The following is a 20,345-nucleotide window of genomic DNA, read 5'->3' on the forward strand; positions in this document are numbered from 1 at the left end:
TTCATAATTTTAAAATAATTAATACTATTAAATGACAGACAGAAAAAGTAGCTTTCTACTTTGTTGTAAACCTAAAACTACTCCAAAAATGAAGTATGAAAAATATAACCTAAAAACTAGCAGATAGAAAGGGGAAGAATAAATTCTAAAGTTATGCATATAATATAAGGTTGAAAAGAAATCAAAAAGCATAGTACAATAAATAAATATAAATATATCAGGAACCAAAATAAATGGAAATGTATATACCTTTAGACAAGTAAATTGGTAGCATCATTTTGAATAAAATAACAAAACTAACCTCTTGTACTTGTTTGGTTTATAAGAGACATAAGGGCACAGAAAAGTGGCAAATTAAAAAAAGATTATTTTTAAAAGTAGGCAAAAATAACCAAACCTAAAGCAGATATACCTCTATTAATATCAGACAAAATAAATTTTATTGAAAAAAGCATTATTAAGATGTAAAAGTGCTGATTTGTAATAAAAATCATCACACTATTTAAAAACATCTAGTCTGTAATATAAGACAAATGGAGTGAGCTATATAGAATAATATATAAAACCAAAGTCACGTATAGTGGGAAATTTTAAGCTCCTCTTTCAGTAATGCTAGATACAAAAATAATATAGTTGTAGAAGATTTGAAAACCCATTTAATTTATACAGAATTCTGCAATCAATATGAGGGTAGGCATTATTTTCACACACATATGTGGTTTTACTTTTTTACTTATTTCTAATCTAAGCAAAGAATATGGTCTGTAGAAGACTGATTATATGATATATGTAGAATTTTACTTTGACTTAGAGTGTGAAAAATTTTTGTAATATGTTTAAGCTAGTGGTTACCTCTTGAGGAGAAAGGGAAGAATCAGGAAAGGGAAGAGGTAGAAAGTAGACTTCCACTATACATGTAATGATTTATGTTTTCCCAAGTTCTGATTAAACAAAACCTAGGTCATGGGTACAGAGATCTTCACTGTAATATTTTCCTTTGTACTTAACTTATATTTAAAAAATATGTTATTAGTTTATCTGTTTGATGTAACTATCTAAAAAATAACTGCATTAATTGGAATACTGATGCTGTGTAAGTCACTGGAAATAGGTGGTCTCTTTCTATATTTATGAAATATATCCAGACTATTTGAAACACATATATAAAAAAACACATTTGGATAATGGACTAATGGGGGATGTAATCTCTTGAAGCCTTAGAGAGATTTAGGATAGGAACATTTCTATTGGTTCATGGAAAAATTAACTAGACTATCAATTGCATAAAAATCTAAAGAGATACAAAGGACCATCACAATGTCCTTACTAATTCAATGCATGTGAAATGCAACTATGTGAGATTAAATGTCTACATATCAGTGTGTATGTATGTATCTCACATTTTCAATATAATTAATTGGTCATCCATAGGGTTACAACACTGGATGAACTGCTCAATAGTGATACAAAAAATTAAATCACTATAGTCCCTGGCCTTGAAGAGTTACACTTTTCTTTTTTCACATGTTTAAGAAAGAATCAACTCAAAACTGAAGAAAGAGACATCAAATTTTTATGCTGTGCCTTTAATCATATCACCTCTAACTTTCTCTTATAAACAGTGAGTGTTCCTTATCCAACAATGTTTGAAGCATCTAATTACTCACCAGTGTGATATGTAAAACATTAGGATTTATATTTATCATTTATATTTTTAACTGAAACTTGGCAATTTCAAAACTAAACCTGCCAAATTTAAAAAGTATATAAATTTGATGTACTCATTGCATAAATATACTAAGTAAAATGACTACCAAGACTCTCTAAAGCATACTTTTATACAAAGATATGAAAAACAGAATGTCATTCAATGACCTCATCATTTGAAGCATTTTCCTCAATGTTACATTTTTGTGGTGGACAATGCAGAGCTTTTCATCCTATAATTACTACTGGGCCACTGTGCAAACAGGACTTTTATGAAGAATGGTCCTTAGTAGAAACTCTGAAGTCAGTTCATAATTGTTTCTACTTAATATCCATGTAAATGACTATCATTGTGAATATTTAATATAGATGGGGCTTAGAGATGAAATATTTTAGTTCCTTTGTTTACAAATAAAGATACTGGAGCTCAGAAGAGGCAAGTGGCTTACCCAAGATCACATGGCTTCTAAATGCTAACCCTGGAGGGATTCAGGTGCTTTCTATGCTCATGGGTCATTCCTGAAAGCCTACAGTGATGTGGCTCCATTACCACTCAAAGCCATCTCTGTAAATAGTACTGGACTATTCATGACTAGTAATGCTTGCTACTAGTGTATTACTTTTTTGAAAATGTCAATGATATTTTTATTAAAAGTGTCTTAGTTGAGAACCACCAGTACAGAAAACTGGCAAGAACAATGGCTCAAAAACTCAAGATGGTAAAATCAAGGAAGAATCTGAAGGGAAAAAAAAATGCCATCAGTACCAGACTTTATTTATAAGCATCGTTTTCATTCTTTACATATTTTACAATGTTTTACACAAAATATTTATCTTCCCTAATTCTAAATGTAAAGAGTATTTCTTTGCAGATTTTCCTTGAGTTACACCATCAGAATATTGGTCCATTAGGAAAAGATTTAGATGGTATAAGTATATAGCAATATTGCGTCTGTTTGGCATCTATGTGAATGATAAAATTATTAAGAACAATAGGGACAATACATACCACTTTCTATAACTCTTATACAGCTATATCATGAAGAAGAGGCCCAGTTAAGAATACGTACTCAATAAATATGAATGAAACATTTGGGCATATGACCTGTATTTTTCCTATATCTGACATAAATGGGATGTTTAGAATTAAAATACTTATTGTCTCTGTGATTCAATTTCTTTCCATTTTTAAAAAATAAAGAGTTTAGATTAAATGTTATTTAAAACATTTTGTGCTCTATCTTTCTATCATTCTCAAAACTATTTCATTGATTCAACAGGAACTATTATGTTTGGACAGTCTTTATGCTCTCTCAACAATGCTAGTCACTATGATAGATTCAAACAAATCTGAAAAATGTTCCCTGCCTTTAAGAAATTTGCACTTTAGCAGTGGAGGCAAGGTTTACCTAGTTTGTTAAGAGAAAATGTCACTTCTGTATAAAGGCAGCTTTCAATTAAGTTAAAGAAAAACCAACTGTTTTTGCTCTGGCAAATGCTAACCAGAAAAGAATAATGCAGGATGGCTTCTTCCAACAGAGCATTAATTTCACTGAGAAGATGAATGTATACACATCACTTCAAATTATGAGTCCATTAAAAGAAAAACAAATGGGTAAAATGCCTATCATCTTACATTATAGGAATAGGACATTTTGATGATATAACCAAAAGCATTACAAACATTTTTTATTTCTCTTTTTCGTTCCTTTTGGAATATAGTAATATTATGATGTTAATATTTTTCTCTGTTTTGTGTGTGTGTAGGTAGGGATAGAGAATGAGAGAGATTTGTGGGTGGGTTTTCAGCATCTTGTATATCTGGAAACCCTCAAGGGGCCACAACAGGAATCAAAGGACTGAAAATGGAAAACTGGGTTCTTGACACTAAATCAAAGCTTAAGGAAGAAGCTTGATGTTTTTTCTAGGTCATATTTCTACACTTTACAGCCCACGTTGGCAGGTTGGGAACATATATGATAATAAGGGCATGAATTTAGCTGGCGTGACCTATGGATCCTTGGTATGGTAAACAGATTGTAGCAGAAAATCACTTAGGAAATACCACTAGTTCTTATTATATACATTATAGCTAATATATCAAAATGTAAACTGGTTAGTTAGTCTCCTCTACAAGGTTAAAAATCATTTAAGTGAGGGACTATGTCTTCTTTTATGTCACAGTCTATGTCTGGTATCTCGGTAGGTATACTGCCGTTGTTTCTTACCAGTAATCATGTAGCTTTTTCAGTCAATTGGGAAAGAAAAGAATAAATCCAGACCTTGTTTGATTGGTTGTTTGTTTTAAGACTCTTGGTGAATATTTTCTGTTAATCTTATTCTAAGGACCCTGGAAAATGTGTGTTGCATTTTATTTAAAATCCGGAAAAAGATAGGGTTTGGGGAACCAAACTTCTCTATTAGAAATCAATTCTGCAATTAGGCAGCAAAGCTTCTGAAATGCCCCCATTCGAAGAACTCTGGTTGTTCTTTGGACCAACTACCAGTAAATAGCATGTGGATTTTGACTTCAATAAGCAACTGGAGACAAACTGTGACCAAAAGAGCTGGAAAATATATTGCCCTAGAGCCATTAAGTGCCTTCAAAATAAGAAACTCTTCTAATCAACTTCCTTTGACCTGAGGGGCTGAATGCAAAGGCCACCTTCCTATTCCATTAGCCCCCTGATGCTAGCACCAGGATTGGAAAAGAACTCACCCTTCTCCTTCCTTTTTCCTTTTAGGCCCTTAGTCCTGCGAAGCCCCAGCTGGGGGCTTTTCAGTGCCACTGACATTGCCCAAGAATGTCAGGGGGCAAAGGAGGGAGGATACAAAGAGCCTACCCCATCCTGCCTCCTCCACCACCTCAGGAACCCCAGTGCCTATCATGGAAAGGGACATGAATTTTCTCTCTATGTCCCTCATCCCAGACTCATTCTAGGACTAGGGCTGGCTCCTAAATTTCCATCCAGTGTTCAGCCAAGTTCTGTGTTGGTCACACACACGCATACATGTGAAACCTTGGAGTTTACACTGAGTGGCGTTTACACTGAGTGGCCCAAGTTCTGGGACTCCTGGCTGCTCTGTTCCTGGGGTCCCCTTTGCTCTACCTGGTTCATTCCAGATACCAGGGTTGGGGAGGTCAGGCCAGGCTCTGGGAATGCATTTTATTCTTCCCAAATTGTTTTTACAGTCCTACTTGGGCTGAGGAGAGGAGTTGGGGTGGGTCTGGATCTTTTTTCAGAACTCTGTTTAATGTCTGTTTCCATGCTGTGATTGCATTTCTGTTTTCTGAGAATGAGTCTGCATTCAATTAGAGAAGCAACACACATACACACACACACACACACACACACACAGAATTTGACAAGGAGCCACTTAATATAGGATTATCTTGGATACTGTTTATCTGTATTTCTAAATATGCTCTGAATTCTGAATTCTTTTTAATGCAAATGAAAATAACAATGAACATCTCATTCAGAAATTACTCAAAGTTATAGGGGGTCTATGTGAGAATAGGAGTTTGAAAACTAAATGGTAAGTTTACCCACTAGGATAACAAGTATCTTTAGTATCACTAAGAAATCAAAATACATGTTTGATGCAAAGCTGTTTGACTCCCAAAGGCTCTTCAGATAAACACACATTCATCCCCTAAACTTAATACTTCCATGAGTTGTTCTGACAGTTATCTAGGTCCTTCTATGCTGTTATCCAAAAATGCAGTTCTCTCTTCCTGAATTTAGTTTCAAATGAAAGCCAAAATATCCTATCTAATGGAAAACCAAAAAGCATTTTTATCAGTAATAGTTTAATGGATCATAAACTGAGTCTCTCAAAGTATAAAAATAGTTTTAAAATCATTTTAAATGGGCCTCCCCTTCCTACGTTCTTTGTTGTTGATGTTTTTTTTTTCTACTATAATCCAGGAAAGCCCCATTTATGATAAAATGCAAAGTGCTATTACTTTTCTCTGCAGATATCCCATTTTGATTTCAAAATCAAATTGCTGTCTGGGAAACCCAAAGTGCTTCCTTATAGAATGCCTGACTGTTTTATTTTGGACAGTCTTCATGTATAAATTTGGGAGACGTCTCCCTTTATAGCTACCCAGGCTCTAATTCCTAAACTTTGCTCTCATTTATTCTCATACCTGAAATTTAAGAGGAAATAAAATTTGAGTCACAAAGCAATAAAAAATAGGCATGATACAGAGGAAACAGACATTTTTGTAAGAAAACATACCAAAACTGTAATGAGCAAAATCCAGCCAAACATCATCTTCTCATTAAACTACAGGACATCAATGGAACCAATACAATTACAGGACCTCTGGTGCCAGTGATTTGTGAATGGCAGGCCATCCTTCCTCGCTGAGAGCATAATGTATCAGGGTTCTCCAGAGAAACAGAACCCATAGGATATCTAGCCTGTAGGATATCTATGCAGATAGATATAGAAAGATACTATAGTATAGGTATAGAGATAGAGATAAAGGTGAACAAAAGTAGGTTCACACTTGTGAGTATGCAAAACCACATTTATTTTTGTATTATTCATTATTAATTTGTATTTTTCCATATGAACAACTGTAAACATTCTTTTGTCCACCCCTGTATAGATATAGATAATGGGAGGAGATTTACTGAAGTAATTGGCTCACACAATTATGGGGGACAAGTAATCCCACAACCTGCAGTCTGCAAACTGGAGAATCAGGAAAGCCTGTGATATTAAGGCTAAAGGCCTGAAAATTCAGGGCCTGATGTAAGCCCTGATTGAGTGGAAAAGTTCAAGAACTAAGAGCTCTAATGTTTTAGCGGAGGAGAAGATGGATATTTTAGCTAAGCAGAGAAAGAGCTAATTCACCCTTCCTTCACCTTTTGGTTCTGTTTGGATCCTCCAGGGATTGAATGATGCCCACCCACTTTGGGGAGGGCCTTCTGCTTCACTCATTCACTGATTCAAATGCTAATCTCTCCCAGAAACACCCTGAAAGATTCACCCAGAAAAGATGTTACCAGCTACTCAGGGTTTCCTTAGCTCAGTCAGGTTGACACATAAAATTAACCATGATAAATACCATTTGGGAAGGCTCTTGTACTAATTGATATCAATATCATATGGCTTCATTTCAGTGGTTGTGTTAGTTAAAGAAGAATTACTGCTTCTTTCATTTTGTGGCTCTGGTGAGACCATTTGACATGTAGCCTAAGGAAACAATACATCTAGGGGCTCCAGGGATGTGCTTATAAAACTTAACTGTGGGAGTCACGTCACTTATGGGCTCACATGTCTTCACCATAGGACAACATGGTGCCATGTCTGCTGCTATCTTGATCTTCACTCCAGTTGTAGACACGAAAAACGTGTAGTTATAATTCAGTCAGTTAGCAGATGGGTAGTATTAGAATAAGTAGGTTCACAGTTGTGAGTATGCAAAAGCACATTTATTCTTGTATTATTCATTATTAATTTGCTGGAGTTTTGAATTATTTTTTATCTAGGTCTTGATGAGAATCTCAGTATTTGTGTACTCATATTAGGGATTCAGCATTCCTAAGTTGGACCTGCATTAGTATGTCCAGCAGTAAACTGACCAGCCCTATTGTCCAGTCATTTACAAAACTCTGCTTTTGGAGTAACTGGTAACAACTTGCATAACATTTCTAACTAGACATTTATTCATATTTGAGAGAAGAAAGACTGTAGAATTTGAAATACTTTAGAAAGAAGGAAAATTCTTGAATTGCTTTTATACATGAGAATTAGAGTGAATGCCAGCTGGGTATATAGTTACTATAAAAGTCATGCCTTTTGATTTTTTTACTGGTTTATGTATAAGCCTTATAAACTACAATGCATTTTAAAATAATCCCCAAGGCTATATTACCTGTTCATCCCATGAATAATATAGTCTTGAAATATGGCACCACATCTGGAATTCTACAAACCAGACTCTCTAAGGTGCACTGAGAACCTTCAAGAGCATAAATAATTAACAAAAACCTAACAAACAAGTAATTTTATATGTCATAAAAACTTTAGAAGAAAGGTAATTGATTAAAATATACAAATATATGATATTTTGAGAAGCATGTTTAATAACACAAATTTTTTTTTCTATTCTGAGAGAATAATGATTAATACATATGTTCCTTTAAAAATAATAATATACGTGGCAACATATTTTCTGGTAATAGCAAACTATGTAATCTTAATGAATCTGTGTTAGCCTGTATCATTGGCATAGGACCTGTTAAGAAAATATAGTTGGAAAAATATTGTCACAGTTTATTAATATTGCAGAACTGCTAGTGTTAATCTTCAGCTTGGACTCATGATTATTTATGATTACTACTACACATGTTGGCAGTAACTAAAGAAATTTGCCCAAATCTTCCTAATTTTATATGCCTTCTAGGATTTTTGCCCATATAAGTTTGTTCATGATGTTATAGACTGAAGTTGTTATAAATCTAAGTAACATAGATTTCTGTGACAATTCTTAAAATTCCTTCTGAGATGATCCTTAGAACAGTGAAGATTCTGTGTCCTTGATAATATACCGCAGAAGAGTAAAGCTTGTACAGGGCTTGAGACATTCCAATTGATTTTTTTTAAATTGAGAGAGAGAGAGAGAGAGAGAGAGAGAGAGAGAGAGAAACATTGATGTGAGAGAGAAACATGGATAGGTGGATAGGCTACCTTCTGCAAGTGCCCCTACCAGGGATCAAACATGCAACCTGGGTATGTGCCCTGACCATGAATTGAACTGGCAACTTTTCAATACACAGGACGATGCTCATCCAACTGAGCTACTCTGCTGGGCTCCAATTAATCTATGGAAATATATTTTCTGATTATTTGTTATTCATATCATTTACTTTTTATCTCATTGCCTGTTTGGGAATATGTATAGTCTCATTCATATTTTCTTGTAAATTTACCTTTGCTACATATACTTTAGTGAAGAAATACCAGCTGATACCACATGCATTATGATCTCCCTAGTTATCAGCTTAGAAATTTCTCAGAAATGTATGTAGGCATAAGATAAATGACTCAGTTTTTTTTCCATAAGCTGTAATGTCTTCACCAGGGCTGTGACAGAATACCTCACTCTGTTCTTCTACTTGTTACAATAGGAAGTCTTTTAACCAGCCTTCTCTTTAACTCACCCACCAGTTAGCCAGCAGCCCCTACTCCCTCTCTAAATCCTGATTCATTCTGGCAGCCCGATTACTGGCCACTCCACTTGTAACCAGCTATCCCCACATGCTTTCCAAGAGTTGGTGATGTTGGCTCCTCAACCAGATTATTATGTAGCACCTAATTTTATAACTATGTTATTTAATAAGTTAATGAGCTGAAAGAATATTTTAAGAAGAGACTCAACATTTTTAATTGATTTTAGAGAGAGAGAAAAAGGGAGAGAGAAACATTGATTTGTTGTCCCACTTATGTACTCTTTTTTATTAGTTGCTTATTATATGTGCCCTGACTGGAGATCAAACTTGCAACCTTGGCATATCAGGATGACACTCTAACCAACTAAGCTATCTGGCCACAGCTGGTAGTAAACTTTTAACCTAAGTTGAGTGTGTTTCATAAAGGTGTGAATTGATGAGTCCCAGTTACCTCATCTCTCCAATTGTCATTGAAATAGGGTTGGGCAAGATGGTTTAAAAACTTGGCATTAAAACTCTATCACTCTGAACTCTGATGGATTCACAAATGTCTTACATTCTTGCTCCATTTTAAAGGTATCAACATTTCAAAGCATGAACGATGCATTATGGATGTTTTGTGCAAAAATACAACCCCATTTGGCAGACTCATTTTAAAAAGGAGGCATGTTGGCTCACCATCAAGGATGAGAAAATGAATATACATTTGTATGTTTTAAATGAATATAAAATATTTAAAGTATGTATCATTTGAAACTTTCCTCCTTTTAAACTGATGCCGATTAACCAGCATGAGGCCAGATCAGGTCTTTTATTGTCCTTAGCCATAGACATCAAATATTCTTTGCCTGAATCATCAGGAAACATTTTGGCCTCTGGATGGAACATTTCTGGGCTAGAATCTGGCTTCCCTGATTTACAGCAGTCTCCACTTTACCTCCTGCCAAAAGAAATCCTATTCAGCCTGCTTTCATCTCCTTTTAGCTGCTGTCTGTAACACCAGGATTCCATTGCAATGTATGACACGTATCAGGATCAAACCTTTTACCTCTGCCTCATACTGCCTATTGTAAGTAGTGAGAAATTGAGTACATTAGAGCTTTTTTGGGTATATTTCCTCTGCTAGGTACCAAGAGAGTCATAATCAGTATAGCACCAGATGCAAGCAAGCAAGCGAACCCTCATCCAAGAGACTGCTGCCTGCTGCCCCTGGACGGTGCCGCTCCTTAGAATAATTAAAACAGGCAATTTGACCACAGATGCCTTTCTCTTGTTAATCATCAGGTCATTAGCCTTAATAAGATCAATCTGTGATTAGATTCACCGTATCTCAATCCAGTGAAATGGAGCAGAGAGGAAATCAAATTTCAGTACATGTTTCATTTATCTCTAACCTTCATCTCATGCCACAGAACCCCCAATTGGTCTTTGGAGGTTATAGATGCACTATCTTGATGCCTAAGTGATCAAAGATTCAGCAGTCTGACGGCAAGAGGGGAAACACATGGAGGGATCAAAAGGACGTTTTTAGTGTCCTGCTCTTATTCCTGGGACACTGAGCCAGGGTTGGCTGGGTTACTGGGGATTTGACCTATTTTTTATAATTATTAGTGTTCTCTGTAGGGATGTCAGATGTGGGTAGAAACTAGCAGTGCTCTTGTGGTGCGAAGGGAGGTAGATTTCTCTCATATGTCAAGGATGGCCTCCAAACCCTAAGTAAACCTAGACCCTCTGACTCCCCAGTGATTCAGTCTTCTATGAAGCATCCAGAATTGGCAAATCCTTAGCGACAAAAAGTAGATCAGTGGTTGCAAGATCTGGGGGAAAGGGAATTAATAACACATGAAATTTAATGGTTTGGGGTTTTCTTTGGGGGGAGTGACAAAATATTCTGGACTTAGTGGTGATGGTTGCACAACTTTGTAACTAACTATATTAAAAAGCACTGAATTGTACACTTTAAAATGATGACCTTTATGGTATTTGAATTAAATCTCAATTAAAAAAAAAGTTCAGCCCTAGCTGGTTTGGCTCAGTGGATAGAGCATCGGCCTGTGGTCTGAAAGGTCCCGGGTTCAATTCCAGTCAAGGACATATGCTCCGGTTGCGGGCTCGATCCCCAGTAGGGGGCATGTAGGAGGCAGCCAATCAATGACTCTCTCTCATTGATGTTTCTATCTCTCTCTCCCTCTCCCTTCCTTTCTGAAATCAATAAAACTATATTTTAAAAAAAGTTCAAATTCAACAATATCACAGGGATCAGGCTACAACAGAGCACTTATATGAGAACATCTGGGGCCTATAACCAAGGAAGAGAGGGCCTAGTCTCTGCTCTGACATTGACTTATTGTTTCACATGGGAAAGCCATGAAATCATAAAAGGTGAGAAGTGGAAGGACTTTGTGACCCTTATGTTCAAGCCTTAGCCTGACAGTACCCTCTGTAAAGCTCATCTGTAGAACATCTGGGGCAACTTAAACACCAAACAGTCAGTTCATAATGGAGTCACTATTCTTCATGTGCAGTGATGGTCAATGCCCTCATGGTCGACTAGCCTCCTGCATTTTTGTGTATTTGTTTGCTTACTCATCTACCTGTCACGAGTTTTATCATGATCCTTGAACACCCCAGCCTCCGTCGTTCTGCTTGCAGTCTGTGTTCCAGCAGCAGTAATTCTTGGCTGAATTAGTTATAGTACTACAGAACAGCTTCAATTTGTGGATATAGTTCTTGTGGTCTCTGTTTTGAAACATTTGATACTCAACTGTTTTTCTGATCATTTGACCACTGCTTACTGACCTCCTCAAAAATGTGTTAAGACATGACCTCATGTGACTTACCTTAGCCTCTTTATTTTTACCAAGGAGATAGTCATGTGCCAGCCTGGCCTCCCAGAGCCCCACACAGAATAAATAGGTTGTCTGATGCAAAATACTTTGATATGCTCAATAGCACAAGTATTGTTAAGAGAAATACCACCTGTTGCTTTCTCATTATTGTAACGTAAATTTGCTCTACAGAATAGGAAAAATAATATGTTAAAGATGGTAAGAGAGATGGTGAATGTAAAGTTGTTTATATTTTTAAAAGGATAATGCTAAGACAAAATATTATGGGCATCTTTGTGAATGAAGATAATAGAAATAGGGAAGGATGGAATCCTTTGGATACTCAACAGAGGCAAAGTTTGTCTCTGCAAAGAGTATATAGTACAGTTTTACACTACAGGGAGCAAACTAATGAAAACTGTATTTCTAAGACAGTTTACATGTACAATATATCTAGTGCATGAATATACTTATTCAGAATACCACCTGTGTTTATCTGATTGTTATACACTTACTAATACACGTTTGCTTTTGGCCATTCCTATCTATCTATCCGAAGTTCTCAAACATTTCTGCCTGATTCTGAGAGGAGAGCAGGAAAGAGTGGATTCCTTGCATATTGATGAGCGTTTGCTCAATCTTTTGCAACATTTCAGTTGGCCGTGTTGTCAGTAATTAGGACAACTCCTCAGCAATAGTTTTGCCAACAATGGATTTAAGATAATATGATTTTTATATTTGTTCATGACAAGTGAAAACTCAGGATCAGTCTTAAAAAATATGTACCGAGTTTAACATCAGTCATTTTAAACCAAAGAGGTTGACAACAATCATTTCTCCATCTTCCCATGAGCCAGGTCTACTTTAGAAAGTCCTTTTTGGTAGAACAAGAAGAAAGCACTGACTCAACGCACTTGAAAAATCAGTTTAAAAGGCTATGTGTTTACATTCATATCTTATTAAGTCTAAACAAAATTTAAAGTAGAATGAAAATTTAAAATATATTCCATTTCAAGCTAGTAATACGTGGCTCAAAAATGAAAAACCAAATCAAAGCCTCTGTACCATGGATCTCGTGGGGGCGTCTGCATACTGAATGAGAAAGAACAGGCTTAGTAAGAAGGATTATGTACTAGACTTTTATCATTTACTATCTAGTTTCTTTTGGCAGCTGATACTTACTAGAAATTTTATTTACCCGATTTACTATATTTTTTAAAAATGTATAATGCCATTTTATTCTCTATGAGTTTTTTTGGGGGAATCCAGGAACACATATCCTGTAGTTTGCAAAGAAACACTGTTCAGCAAACTATAAGGCTTTCTGTACAAGTCTCACATGAGAAATATAATCTTTTGGGAAAGATAAGGAAAGTACATGTCTGTGCTCAGCCTGCAACTGTGTTGCTGCAAGGACTCGAGATAATATCTGGTCTCTAGTGTAATTCTTTAGCACTTGCTGATATTCCTTTTAAACCACTATTTTGGAGATAATAATGGAAACCTTTTTCAAGGATAGCACTGGGGATCACAACAAAATTTGGAAGAATTTGGTGTGTTATAGGAAAGAGACCCTGTGGAGAATAGCCCTTTATGGTTGTTGTTTATAAGGATAAATAACAAGCCACTTCCAAAGCACATGTAAGAAGCAAATTGTCTTAACCAAATGTTGGGCTTACCCATGCCTTTCGAGCATTTTTGCCTCTAACAGGCCCAAATCAGAAAGACATAGGAGTCAAAGTGATATCAGAGAAATGCATGGGTGGTCTTTTGCCATTGGGAGTGGGGTTGGGGATCTTGGGGTACTGCTGGAATAACCATTTCCGGAGGCCCCCACAGGAAGATGAGATATGGTAGAAAGCTTTATTTCCGTAGACTTACATCCTTTCAGTAAAGCTAAAACCAAAGCCAGAGTCCAGAGTTTCTGTTCATGTTGCAGCTCGGTTCATTTCAGCCTCAGGTTAGCTGCAGTCCATTAGTCCATTTGTGTGGGGATCCACATGGCTGTGGGCCACGTGGGTGAATGCAGGGGAGCCAAGAGAGCATGTTCCCCACAAGAGTCCCAAGGGCAGCCAAGAGGAACCAAGAGAGCACAAGAGAAGCCAAGAACATAAGAGCCAAAAGAGTAAATTTCTTCGTTTAGGGAATTAAATATCCCAAATCTTCCTAAGCTTGCAGTGGACATGCCCTTCTGGCCAATGGCCTCTGTTCTCAGGTGTGACTGACAGCAAGCACCTTCCCTAGTCACCCCAACTTACTGGGCATGTGTCTATCTTCCCTTTGTTTGGACGCCTGGGGAGTATAATGCTGCAGCTTTCTGGCAAAGCTGCCTAAATGCCATGCCTGTAAAATTTGGCCTTCCCTTTGCTCCTTTCCTGTTATTAATAACTAGGTTAATTACAATGGTAGCCAAACTAGCACTGGCTCCTCTGCAACTGATAAGATCCTCTCAGCCCGGCCACATTTCAAAAGCAGCCACTGTATCTGCACTTATGTGTGTATTGCTCACTTCTAGGTAAAACTGAGATGTCTCACTCTTCCATAAAATATCTTCCTCTTTATTGAGCTAAGCAAAATAAGCCAGTCAGAGAAAGGCAAATATCGCGTGATCTCACTTATATGTGGAATCTAATGAATGAAATAAATTGACAAACAAAATAGGTCCAGGGGCATGGGTGCATGGAACAGACTAACAGTTCTTGGAGAGTAAAGGGATGGGGGTAAGGGAATAGATTAAACAAAGAACTGGTATGCACATATGCATAGCCCATAGACACAGACAATTATGCAATAAAGGCCTGGGATGGTGGGGCAGGAGCAGGGGAGCTAAGGGGGGAGTATGGGGGGCATCTATAATTTGTAAAAATATATTTTTATTGATTTCAGAGAGGAAGGGAGAGATAGAAACATCAATGATGAAAGAGAATCATTGCTCTGTTGCCTCCTGCACACTCTCTATTGGGATCATGCCCGAAACCTGGGCTTGTGCCCTGACCAGGAATCAAACTGTGACCTCCTGATTCATAGGTTGATACTCAAACACTGAGCTGCACAATAAAAATAAATTTTTAAAAATGTATCTTCCCCTTTAATTGTTGATACATGGACTCTCTTTGTTATACTAGTAAGTCGATGCCATAATAAAGGATAAGGCTTTGAGGAGAGATTTAAATTTATATTTAAATGATGGACCATGACTTACAGATAAACATGACAGACGGTCAAATGTGTCTGTTTTCTCTCTCTTTCAAAACATAGTAAAGTGATATCAAAAGATTAAGACTTGGTATTAAAAAACTAAAACTTACTCACAAAGACAGGGAGGACAGCAGATGAGAGATTGCAACACATTTGGAGAAGAAACACAGTGAACAGATGAATAGGGCTGATTTTGTAGACTGCAGGAAACTAAAACCTAGGTGTCTGCAGAGGAAGATTATAATGAAAAATAATGTGATTGATTATGTAGATTCCCGGAAAACCTGAGAAGCAGAGGCATAGCACGGGGAGGAATAGGAGAGGGGACTGATGTTTTCTGGTATAAGCCTTGAAATATGATTTAATTTTTACATCCTGTACATGAATTGTTCGAATTTTTAAAAACAACAACTTAGAACTTCTAAGAAATGGTTCTCTATCATGTGAATGTGAGAATCAGATATTGATTCTTTCCTTCTTGTGAATATATCTTCCAACCTCTAAGAAAGCAACTTTGGGGAACAAATTGGAATGCGGATCAATTGGGATGGAGATTCAGTGCAATTTTTCCTTTCATAGTCAACCAAATTGGTTCTTCAAATGTTCTTTCCACTAGGGAGACTGTTCTCAGGCTATTAAATCCAAAGCCCCAATTCTTTCTGTCCTTATTTAGAGTTTGCTAGCCCCCGCCCCCAAGTCAAAGGAGGGAAATTGCCACTTCATCTGCTGCACCCCACCTGCTCCCCACCTTTTGGGCAGGAAGATGTGTGGTTTGGTTCTTTTTGGCTTTGAGGCCAGGTCTATGTCACAGGGCATGTATTAGTAATCAGAGCTCCAGGTTGTGAGTATAGCTGTGGCAATAGCTATTTTAATTTCTCCCCAGCTGTGTGTCTGGCTGAAACACAGATGGGAAGTAGAGCTGTGGGAAATCAGAAGGATTGAAAGTGAGTTGAAAACCTAATGAAGCTTTAACAAGAGAGTCTCTCCAAGAGTTCTAAGCTCCCAGGGTGGGCAGGATGCTCTGACTTCCTCATTTTTTTCCCTATACTTGGGGGTGTGGCTGAGTCTTGAAGGAGACTGGAGTGGGTGGCGACAGGTGGCTAGAGAGAAGGGTCCTACTATCAAAATGTTTTGCTTGAATTAGATTTGCTCCAGCTCGCTGATAAATTCCCTGAATTTATCATCTAACCAGACACTTTTCAGGATATAATGGATGTATTAATAGATACCCAAGACAAGTCAGACAAGTCAGGTATGAACCAGGACTCTGGGCAAACTGGGACATTCCCTAGTTTGCATTCTGTCATTAGCTAGAAGAACACTTCCTCAACTTGTATTTTGTGTCTCGACTTGACTTCCATTCTCATGCTCCCCTCTGATATGGCTCTTTCTTAGACTGACCACTCAATAGTAAGATGCCTGTTTGTCATGGCCCTAGACCCTGACACACTGCACTTCTTTCTAAATGGCCAACCTTCCGCAGACTTCAGACTGTCTCTGAGGAAGATCAAATATCAAAGGTAAATTTGTGACAGCCGAACCTCTCCTCTAACTAAGCTTGCTGATGCCTTGGAACATTTGAACAACATGTCAGGCCATTATGGTATAAGAAAATTATTCCCAGTCCTTGTTTTCCATCTCTCATTATGCTTAAAGATACTACAAATGCCTCTATTCTCTGCATAAAATTAAATTTAATTCATTCCAATTAAAATCGTATTATATGTGCCACATTTAGAATGGTAGGAGGCATGATGTATCATGCAGAGATGGAAATAAGTGTTGAAACTGAATTCTATAAGTAGTCCTGCTAACTTTTTTAATTAGGTACAATCCAATCTAATTCATATAGATACAGACATTGACATAAAGATATGCAAATTATACGTGGAGAAGTTATTTAGTCCAGATATTTAGGTATAGAACAAAAACTATGGAGAAAATAACAGCACCTACCTTCTAGGATAAGAACTACATACAGTTTGTTATTTTGTATACTGAAGTTTATTTTATATACAGTTAGCATGAACACTGAACAGTGGTGTTCTGTATCAATTCTCAGTTCTTCTACATTTCTCTGTGCTGACGCAATCTGAGTTATACTTTGTCCGTGTGCTTTTTTTTTGCCTCACGCCTTTGCCTGCCTTATGCTTATTGTGCTGGAACAGGAGCAATGGTGCTGATTCATGACCCGGTTCTTTTTACAGAAAATCCTTTATTTTTATATCTGTACCTTTAAAATTTCCTAAGTGCAGTATTTATCAAGTGATTTTAAGGGGCCTGTTTCCTCTAATATGCTGTGCAAAACCATAGTCATGAAAAGGCACAGCAAGTAACAGAGGAGAGGTTAATACAGGAAACCCAAAACAAACCATTGGAGAAGCTCAATTTCATTTTCTTAACGTGCTCAGCCAGGGGCAATGGAAGACTCAGTCACTATATCGTAAAGAATCAACTGATCACAACATGCACAATTTGATCTGAACTCCACAAATGAATTAATCAATTCAGCCAGCTGTCAACTTTGTTTTCAAGACAAAGGAATTCACTTTGCCCTTATTAAGCCTTCTCTCCAAATGAAACTACTCGGCATCTCAATTTCTAACCTTTCTGCCTTTGTGAATCCTGCAGAGTCAATGTTCCCCATATCTGCATTTTCAAATTATACCCTTGGGTCAAGGGCTAACACAAATCTAGCTCTTCCATGAATCACTCCACAATCTGTTCAGCTGAAAATTCTATAGTTTCTTCCCATATTCAGTTATACATTTCATATTGAGGAGAGAGAGAGAGAGAGAGAGAGAGAGAGAGAGAGAGAGAGAGAGAAGATCCCTTCTCTCTTTGACCCATATTCCTTAAGTCTAGAACCAAGATGTAAAAAAAGTAAAAACAAACAAACAAACAAACAAAAACAAATGAAAAAAACCATCTTCTTTTGAGCTTCTAAAAATATGTCAGGGGATTCAAGACTACTAAGGGATTTTCAGGGCTAATTTTGACCCTGTATATATCTATAATAATAAAAGTATACTATGATAATTAGACTGGATGTCCTTCCGTACATCCTTCCAGACAAAACTGGGGCTGTGAGGGAAGCCTGGGTCCTGGATGCCAGAGGGAAGCCGGTGCCGGCAACTGGGGGAAGGAAGGCCTACTCTTGCACAAATTTCATGCATTGGGCCTCATATATATATATATATATATATATATATATATATATATATTGCCATCTTGGATCCTAACTGATTGACTGATTCCACTTTCATTTACATTTCTCCTGAACTGGAGGAGTACTATATCTTTAAACCTTATGTTGCAGGAATAATATTTTTGAGATATTAAGACAATATATTAGCCTTGGTCATCCCTAATTCCCAGCTGATATACAATTTCCTTAACAAGAACAAAATTTGTAAGATCCCTATTGTAGAGCTTTTTATATTGTTTAGCAAGAATACTCTTTTCGATCCTAAAATAATATCCCCATTAACAAATAAGAAAATGCCCAGTCTTTAATTGATTGTAATCTTTCGGAATTATAGGTGCTGTATGTATGATTAAATAGAGCATTTAAAAAATTTATGCTGCAAATTACTTTAATAGCTAATAGGAAACATTAGATTCACTGGGGTCTAAAATAGAGGAGATGTCTTCCTGGTCACAGAATTTTGTTTTGTGTTGTGTTTAACAGAGTTGCATCAGACTTAGCAAAAAGGAGTGACGAAAAAGCACATCAGCAGCACCAGTGACTTTCCATGTGTATGTTTTAGATCTTCAGTATCAGTATCACCTGAGAACCTGTTAGAAATGAAAATTCTGGGCCCAGAAATGTGTAAGCACCCCTCCAGGTGATGTTCACACGTGCCAAAGTTTCTAAACTACTGGTCTACCTCAGGAGTTTGCTAAAGCTGGACTTATTTGTTATAATAATGCCATATCAGCTTGCAAGTGTTTTACCCCTTCAGACAAAACTATATTATTTCATAGTATCCACATACCGTGGCCAGTTTTTTTTTTTAAATTTCACAGAACTTTAATTTTGTTTTACAGGATAATGTACACTTACATAAGATGTCCATCCAATGCGCCCACAGAATTTAAAATTTGTTTTTGTATATTTTTTTAAAAAAAGAACTAAAACTTTTCCAAATCAGTGCTTCTGTGTGTACAACAATGCTATTTATCTCATATTCCCTCTTTCTGTGTTTTCCATTGTGAATATTTCAAAGTGTAACCAACTTAAAATCTATTGAATCATGTGTTGACTAACATTTTTGCCTCTTACTTGTTGATAAACTGATATGATTTGCTCTGTGTAGCTCACTCATCTTGTAAACACAATCCTTAACAGATGGAAAATGAGTCATTGCACAAGTCTGAGAATGAAAATATATGATTTAAAATAAAAACCAGAAATTAATGAAAGATCACCCTTACTACAAAATAATTACAGAACCACCATGTCAAATGTAACCTTATCACTGCCTGATTGAAATAGGTGTATTCTGCCATGGGGAAACACTCAACACAACTTGTGTTTGCTCATGTAGATTTTCAGTGTCAAAAACACTCAGTTCCCACAGAGGTACGTCCAGCCTGCATTGTTCTAACAGAAAGAACCTTTGCCAGTGTGTTTTGTCTCATCAAAAATGAAATCTATGAGTGTTAAATTGGAATCCTAACCTTTTCTCCCCTGGGGACAAGAAAAGAAGCTTGAAAGAGAAGCTAGATGCATCCATCAGCTATGCATGTGTGTAGAATGTGATCATCCTTTGCAGAAAACTTTCTTATAGAATAGATATCAGTGAGCGGTTTAATTAAGTTAATGTTAAATGGTCAGTGACATAAATGCACCTGTAAAATATCTAATAAAGTAGCAGTTCTAAAGTTATCAGGTGGAAAGAAACTACATTTGAGAAAAAATAAGGACAGAAATCTGCCACATTCAATAATGTAATTAATTATTAAGGAAAATGTTGATAAATGCTATTTGGTAAACAAAACAGAACAAAGCCCACACACTAATGCTTGAGGTTTATTAATTAGGACATCACTCTCAGAACTCCTGTAATCGTTGTAACTGCCTTCTTGCTTCTCCTGGAAGGCTTAATGGAGAGAGACTTTTCAGAAGTGATACAATCTTTCTTCTAAGATGGTTGAAAATATTGGCACTTATAAATTATACATTTTTTCTGGAAATAAGTTTGATCCAGTAAATGGGCCCTTGGTGGAATATTTGAGTGTTAAATCTAAAAGTATTTTTAGCAACTCAGAAGCTCAGAGCAGAACCCCAAAAGCCATGATGCATGGTTTTATTGCTTTGAAGGGCTAAAAGAATAAAAACTTTTTTGAATCACTTTTTAATCTTAAATCAGGAGCTACCTCAAAAAGATTCAGATTTGTGGCTCTCATTACCATG

At 36.7% G+C, this 20,345-nt stretch overlaps 1 protein-coding gene across 1 annotated transcript in view; it reads left to right on the top strand.

The window, feature by feature from the left end:
* The window catches only part of RIT2 (Ras like without CAAX 2), a 237,705-nt gene that overhangs the window by 88,398 nt on the left and 128,962 nt on the right, over positions 1 to 20,345 (top strand). The gene's annotated exons all lie outside the window — the stretch shown is intronic.

This window comes from Myotis lucifugus, unplaced genomic scaffold (assembly GCF_000147115.1).
Source record: "Myotis lucifugus unplaced genomic scaffold, Myoluc2.0 scaffold_16, whole genome shotgun sequence".
Classification (NCBI taxonomy): domain Eukaryota; kingdom Metazoa; phylum Chordata; class Mammalia; order Chiroptera; family Vespertilionidae; genus Myotis; species Myotis lucifugus.